A 7540-nucleotide genomic window follows, 5' to 3' on the forward strand; every position below is an offset into this window, starting at 1 on the left:
GAGAAGAACGTTGACGCTTTTAACACGCCCCAACTTCCGGAAGCTGCGGCAATCTACCCGGCGAGGAAGTGGTTGCGACGAATTACAAGTCCCTGCGTGCACTGCGAAGGCAGGCTTGGTTGGGGAGGATGCCTATTTATCTTCGAGCCAGCCGCTTGGTTCGTTTCAAGTCCGGAATGCTTCTGCGTTCGGAATGACAGCTCTGCTACTTTGCAGTAGTAAAAAGAAACACATTGCAAATCTCACAGAGCCTTCCCTCCAAGAGCAGTCAGGCATATAGTTACAGAATGTTTCCTTAGACCTCCGATTGTCACCCGGAAGTGTTTGCTAAGTACCCTCCAGATTGGACGCCACATACAACGGAGAATTTTTCTGGCCACATATAAAGGTAAAGTCTTGAGTTGAAGGTGTGTCACCACCACCTGTAAAATAAAACACCTCCACCTTCTTTATAGAATCATTCTCAGTAGCCAAGAGGTGGGCGAAACTACAAATGTCCCTGGACAGATTAAACAGAGGGGTTTTATTTATTTTTAAATTGTTTTTCCTTTTATTGAAAATAGATTTCTTTACTCACATACTATATCCTGATACAGTTCCCCTCCCTCTGCTCCTCCCAGTTCTAACCTCCCCTTCCATCTGTATCCACTCCCTTTCAAAACAGACTTCTAAGGGATAATAATAAACTAAGATGTAAAACATAAGATAATACAAAACCTATCATATCTGAATTGGATGAAACAAAGAAAAAAAGCCCCAAGAGAAGGCACAAAGACCAGAGACCCACTTGTTCGAACACTCGGGAATTCCATAAAAGCACTGGAAGCCATAACATATATGCAAGAACCTGATGCAGAGCTGTGCAAACTCTGTCTGGCTGTGAGTCTCTGTATTTGTTCCTATCTGCTTCAGGAGGAAGCTTCTCTGATGATGGCTGAGCAAGGCAATGATCTGAGTGTAGCAGAATGTCAATCACTAGGAGTCATTTTATTGCTATGTTCCTTTAGTAGAACAGTAGTATTTAGTTTAACCCTAGGTCCCTGAGCTATCTTGTCTCAGATTGTTGTTCACCCAAGCAGGATTCGATCTTGTGGAGTGGGCCTTAGGTCAAATCAGATATTGGTTGGTTACTGCCACAGGTTTGTGCCACTATTGCCCCAACATACCTTGCAGGCAGACACCATTGTAGGGTTTTGTTGATCCCACCTGTAATGGTTTGTATATTCTTGGTCTAGGGAGTGGCGCCATTTGGAGGTGTGACCTAGTTGGAGTAGGTGTGTCACTGTGGGTGTGGACTTAACACTCTCACCCTTGGTGCCTGGAAGTCAATCTTCCACTAGCAGCCTTTGGATGAAGACATAGAAGGCTCAGCTCTGCCTGTGCCATGCCTGCCTGGATGCTGCTGTGCTCTCACCTTGATGATAATGGACTGAACCACTGAACCTGTAAGCCAGCCCCAATTAAATGTTGCTTTTTATAAGACTTGCCTTGCTCATGGTGTCTGTTCACAGCAATAAAACCCTAACTAAGACACCACCAAAAGAGAGTAAAGACCATTACCCAAATTCTGTAATTGAATTAAGCAAGCTTTATTTTCTATCATACAGGACTGTCTCCCTAAAGTAGGGTTTGAAAGAACAGCATCAAATACAAGAGAAGGTGGGATTTATATAGCTGCAAGACTAGGAAGGTTTCAAGGGTTGGGGGATTTTCAGAGGATCTTATCATGGAGTGGAGGTCAGGGTATATAGGGTGTGGAATATGTCAAATTCCAAAAAATGGGTCAAGACATAGTCAAGCCCAATTTTTACAGAAATCAGGAATGAACTTAGTTTGGGGGCAGGAGAGGGCAGTCTCTGACACAGTTTCTCTGTGAATCCTTGGCTGTCCTAGAAGTTACTCTGTAGACCAGGCTGGCCTTGAACTCAGAGATCTACCTGCCTTTGCCTCCCAAGTGCTGGGATTAAAGGCATTCAACACCAGTTAAGTGGCTTCTAATCTTAAAACGAAGTCAGGCTGGTCCATCAGTTTATGGCTGGATTTGTGTTTATGTTTCTTTTGGTAGCATACAAAGTACGTTCCTGAACCAAAGATGCTAGAATATACTAGTGAAGGCTCTATTTAGGCATCAGCTCAACTTCTTCATGTTCAACGAGGCTTGTAAGTGTTATCAGCAATGGGGCCTTGCCATTGGTTAATGGAGAGCAACCTGTAGTCTTGGCAACGACCCAAGTTGTCTAGGAATTCCTTTGAGGTCCCTTTGACCAACAATCCAATTAGATGTAACCCAATTCCAGTACTGGAAGCTTCATTTGGTGACAAGAAATAGCCAGTTAGGGTTCTGTCTTCCCCGCTATTTGACAGTTTCATTTAGATTGCCTCCATATATGTACGTATTTTAGGAAGTTTTTACTGTATAAGGTTTCCATACTACTTCTCAAATGGTCCTTAATTTTAGCTGTCTCTCCCTATATCCCTATATCCCCTCCCGTATCTCCCTCTACCCTCTCCTCTCCACTTGACCCTCCAGTTCCAGACCCCCATCCATCCATAGCTATCTATTCTATTTCCCTTACCTGAAGAAATCTCTATCCCACCTAGTCCCATTCCTATGTATGGATGAGGAGAAGGGTTTTATTATTGATATAAGGAAGAATTTAACCAGAGGCATCAAGAAGTGTCCAGAGCAGAGTAAGAAAGTTCTTCTGATTGTAGCTTGGTTATTTTTAACTTGACAGCTAAAGTGGTATTTTGAAAGAAAAAAAAAAGCCCCCATAATCCATAGGGAATGACACTTATAAGAGGTGTGGTCTTGTTTGAGGGGATCCATGACTATAGGGTAGATTTGAGGTCTCAGAAGCTCAAACCAGTTCTCTTCCTACAGCCTGCGAATCAAGATGTAGAGCTCTCAGCTCCTACTCCATCACCATGTCTGCCTGCATGCCACCATGTTTCCTGCCATGAACTAAATAATGAACTAAACCTCTGAACTGTAAGCCAGCCCCAATTAAATGTTCCTTTAAAGAGTTGCAATGGCCATGGTGTCTCTTCATAGCAATCAAACCCTAACTAATATCCACATATAAGTGAATGAATACCATATTTTCTTTCTAGGTCTGAAATACCTCACTCAGGGTTTTGTTTTGTTTTTTCTCTAGTTTCATCCATTTATCTTCAAATTTCATGATTTCATTTTCTTTTTTTAATGGCCGAGTCCATTTTTTTAAAGGCATACTCCGTTGTGTAAGTGTATCACATTTTATTTTCTTTATGTATTCTTGGTTGGAGAGACATTTGGTTGTTTCCATTTTCTTGCTATTATGAAGAGAGTAGCAATGAACATGGCTGAGCAAGTGTCTTTCTGGTAAGATAAAGTGTCCTTTGAGTTTATACCCAAGAGTGGTATGGCTGGATCCTGAGGTTGATGGACTCCATTCTTTCCAAGGAACCACCACAGTGATAATATGGAGTGGCTGTATAGGTTGGCACTCCCACCAGCAATGAATGAGTGTTCCCCTTACTGCACACCCTAGCCAGCACGAGCTGTCTGGCACTTGTTTTATTTCTTTTAGCCATTCTGACAGACGTAATATTGAATCTCAACATAGTTTTGATTTGCATTTCCCTGATGGCTAAGGATATTGAACAATTCTTTCTGTGTTTCTCATCCATTGAGTTTCCTATTTTGAAGATTCGGGTTATTTGTTTTCTTCATTCCTAATGTTTTTACTTCTTTATATATTTTGGATATTAACCCTCTACCAGATGTGTACTGGATAAAAAAATCTGTTCCCATTTTGTAGGTTCTGCATTGTCTGAATGACAATATCCTTTACCATACAAAGGTACCTCAGTTTCATGAAGTCTCATTTATTAATTGTTCATCTTAATGCCTGCACTACCAGTGTTCTGTTCAGAGGGTCTTTTCCTGTGCCAATGAGTTCAAGGCTTATCCCCACTTTATCTGGGTTTTTTTTTTAAGATTTATTTATTCTATTTATATGAGTACGCTGTAGCTGTCTTCAGACACACCAGAAGAGAGCATCAGATCTCATCAGATGGTTGTGAGCCACCATGTGATTGCTGGGAATAGAACTCAGAACCTCTGGAAGGGCAGTCAGTGCTTTTAACCACTGAGCCATCTCTCCAGTCCTTTATCTGATTTTATGTTGAAGCCTTTGGTCCATCTGGACTTGAGTTTTGTGTAAGTTGATAATTATGGATCTATTTAAATTCTTCTACATGCCTCTATCCAGTTTGGTGAGCACCATTTGTTGAAGATGATGTCTTTTTGTCCAGTATTTCTGGCTTCTTTATCAAAAATCAGATGTCCGTGGGTGTATAGATTTATATCTGGGTCTTCAATTTAATTCCATTAATCAACATGTTTATTTTTGTGCCAGTACCATGCTGTTTTTATTACTACAGTTATACAACTTGAAATCAAGGATGATAATATCTCTAGCAGTTCTTTTATTATTCAGGATTGTTTTATCTTCTCTGAATTTTTGTGTCATTCCATATGAAACTGAAAACTGTCCTTTCACAATCTGTGAAGAATTGTAGTGAAAATTTTACGGGAATAGCATTGAATCTGTACATTGCTTTTGGTAGAGTGGCTATTGTTGCTATATTTATCCTACAGAATCATGAGCATAGGAGATCTTTTCATCTTCTAAGATCTTCAGTTTCCTTCTTCAGTGGATAAGGATAAAGTTTTACCATACTAGTCTTTACCTGCTTGGTTAAAGTTACTCCAAAATATTTCATATTATTTGAGGCTACTGTGAAGTGTGGTTTTTTTTTTTTCTTTCTCAGTCTGTTTGTCATTTGTATATAGGAGGGCTACTGATTTTTGTGAGCTAATTTCATATTCAGCTACTTTGTTGAAAGTATTTATCAACTGTAGGAGCTCCCTGAGGAATTTTTTAGGGTCACTCATGCATACCATCATATCATCTGCAAATAGAAATACTTTGACTTCTTCCTTTCCGATTTGTATCCCTTTGGTCTCCTTCAGTTGTCTTACTGCTCTAGCTATGACTCCAAGCATTATATTGAAAAGGCATAAAGTGACCAACTTTATCTCGTTCCTGATCTTAGTAGAATTGCTTTGAGTTGCATTTAAGTTGTTGTTGGCTATGGGCTTGCTGTAACCTACATTCATTATGTTGAGGTGTGTTCCCTGGATCCCTAATCTCTCCAAGACTTTTATCATGAAGGGGTGTTGGACTTTTGTCAAAGGTCTTTTCTGTATCTAATGAGAGGATCATTTGTTTATATGGTGGATTATGTTTTTCACTTTATGTATGTTGAACCATCCCTGCATCTCTGGGATGAAGCCTACTTGGTCATGGTGGACAGATGATCTTTTTCATGTGTTCTTGGATTCTGTTTGGAAGTGTAAGGGAAATGGTCTGTAATTCTCTTTCGTTTTTGATTCTTTATGTGGTTTGAGTACCAGGATAACTGTGGCCTCATAAAACAAATTTGGCAGTGTTCCTTCTATTTCTGTTTTTGTGGAATAATTTGAAAAAAGTGTTGGCATTAATTCTTTGAAAGTATGGTAGAATTCTGGCCCTGGGCATGTTTTTTGGTTTTGGTTTTTTTGTGTGTTTTTGTTTTATGTTTTTGTGGGTTTGTTTGTTTTGTTCTTTGTTTTTATTTTTTGGTTGTTTTGGGGGGATGTTTCTGTAGGAGTTAAGGTCTGTTTAAATTGCTTATCTGGTCCTGATTTAACTTTGGTAAGTGGTACATATTGAGAAAATTATTTATTTCCTTTAGATTTTCAATTTCGTAGGCACCATTTTTAAAGCATGTCCTTATGATCTTTGGATTTCTTCAGTGTCTGTTGTTACATTCCATTTTCATTTCTGATTTTATTAATTAGATATTCTTTCTCTGCCTTTTAGTTAATTTGGATAAGGCTTTGCCAGGCTTACTGATTTTCTCAAAAAACCAACTCCCTGTTTCATTGATTCTTTGTATTGTTTTGTTTGTTTCTTTGTTTGTTTCCATTTTATTGATTTCAGCCATGAGTTTGATTATTTCCTCCTGCCTATTCCTTTTAGGTGTGATAACTTATTTTTGTTCTAGAGCTTTCAGGTATGCTGTTACACCTGAGATCTTTCCAGTTTTGTTGTTGCTGTTGTTGTTTGTTTTGTTCTTTAATGTAGGCCCTTAGTACTGTGAACTTGCCTCTTAAGACAGTCTTGGTTGCTGGGGAGTGGTGGCACACGCCTTTAATCCCAACACTGGAGAGGCAGAGACAGGTGGATTTCTGAGTTCAAGGTCAGCCTGTTCTACAGAGTGAGTTCCAGGACAGCCAGGGCTACACAGAGAAACCCTGTCTCCAAAAAAAAGAAAAAAAGAAAAAGACAGCCTTGGTTTAAAGTCTGTTTTGTCAAATATTAAAATTATTATACGGGCTGGTGAGATGGCTCAGCGGGTAAGAGCACTGACTGCTCTTCCGAAGGTCCTGAGTTCAGATCCCAGCAACCTACATGGTGGCTCACAACCACCTGTAATGAGATCTGATGCCCTCTTCTGGTGCGTTTGAAGTCAGTTACAGTGTACTTATATATAATAATAAATAAATCTTTTAAAAAAAGAACCATTTTTTAAAAAAATTATTATACCAGCTTTCTTTTAGATTGATTTGCTTGGAATATCTTTCCATCCTTTTACCCTGAAGTGACACTGTCCTTGAAGTGAATGTGTATTTCCTGGATGCAGCAAAAGGATGAATCCTGGTTTTGCATCCCTTCTATTAGTCTGTGTTTGAGGTGGGGATGCAGATTGAGACCATTGATATTGAAAGGTAGCAATAAGCAGTGTTTGTTGATTTATGTTATTTTGTTGTAGGGTGTGTGTGTGTGTGTGTGTGTGTGTGTGTGTGTGTTCCCCTCTTGATTTGCTTGTGTGGGATTATTTAGTCTTTGTTGGGGGGGTTGGGTTTTGTTTTGTTTTGTTTTGGATGTGGTTACCACTGTAGTTTGGAGTTTTCCTTCTAGTGCTTCCTGTAGGAATGGATTTGTAGATAGATAATGCTTTAATTTGGTTTTCTCATGAAATATCTTATTTCCTCCATCTATTGTGATTGCTGGTACATCAGTCTGGACTGGCATCTGTGATCTCTTTCAGTCTGCAGCACATCTGCCCTGGCCCTTCTGGAGAGTCTCAGTCAAGTATATTTCTAATAGGTCTGCCTTTATATAGTACTTAGTCTTTTTCCCTTGCAGCTGTTAATATTCTTTCTTTGTTCTATACATTTAGTGTTTTAATTATTATGTGCTGAGAGAACTTTCTTTTCTGGTCCAGTCTATTTGGCATTGTGCGTGCTTCTTGTACTTTGATAGGCATCTCCTTCTTTACATTAGGGAAAATTTCTTCTATAATTTTGTTGAAAATACTTTCTGTGCCTTTGTCTTAGTCAGTGTTTTCTTGCTGTGAAGAAACATCATAACCACAGCTATTCTTATAAAGGAAAGCATTGAATTGGGGCTGGCTACAGTTTCAGAGATTTAATCTATTGTCATCA

At 39.3% G+C, this 7540-nt stretch overlaps 1 long non-coding RNA gene across 2 annotated transcripts; it reads left to right on the forward strand.

The window, feature by feature from the left end:
• Nucleotides 1-45: 45 nt before the first annotated feature.
• Nucleotides 46-3029, forward strand: Gm50340 (predicted gene, 50340). 2 transcript variants are annotated; one of them, NR_168100.1, is made up of 4 exons: nucleotides 46-388; nucleotides 1236-1445; nucleotides 2066-2160; nucleotides 2885-3029. It is a non-coding gene; the product is annotated as a predicted gene, 50340 (long non-coding RNA). The 2 variants fall into 2 exon arrangements; NR_168101.1 differs by lacking the exon at nucleotides 2066-2160.
• Nucleotides 3030-7540: the final 4511 nt, after the last annotated feature.

This window comes from Mus musculus, chromosome 19 (genome assembly GCF_000001635.26).
Source record: "Mus musculus strain C57BL/6J chromosome 19, GRCm38.p6 C57BL/6J".
NCBI classification, from domain to species: domain Eukaryota; kingdom Metazoa; phylum Chordata; class Mammalia; order Rodentia; family Muridae; genus Mus; species Mus musculus.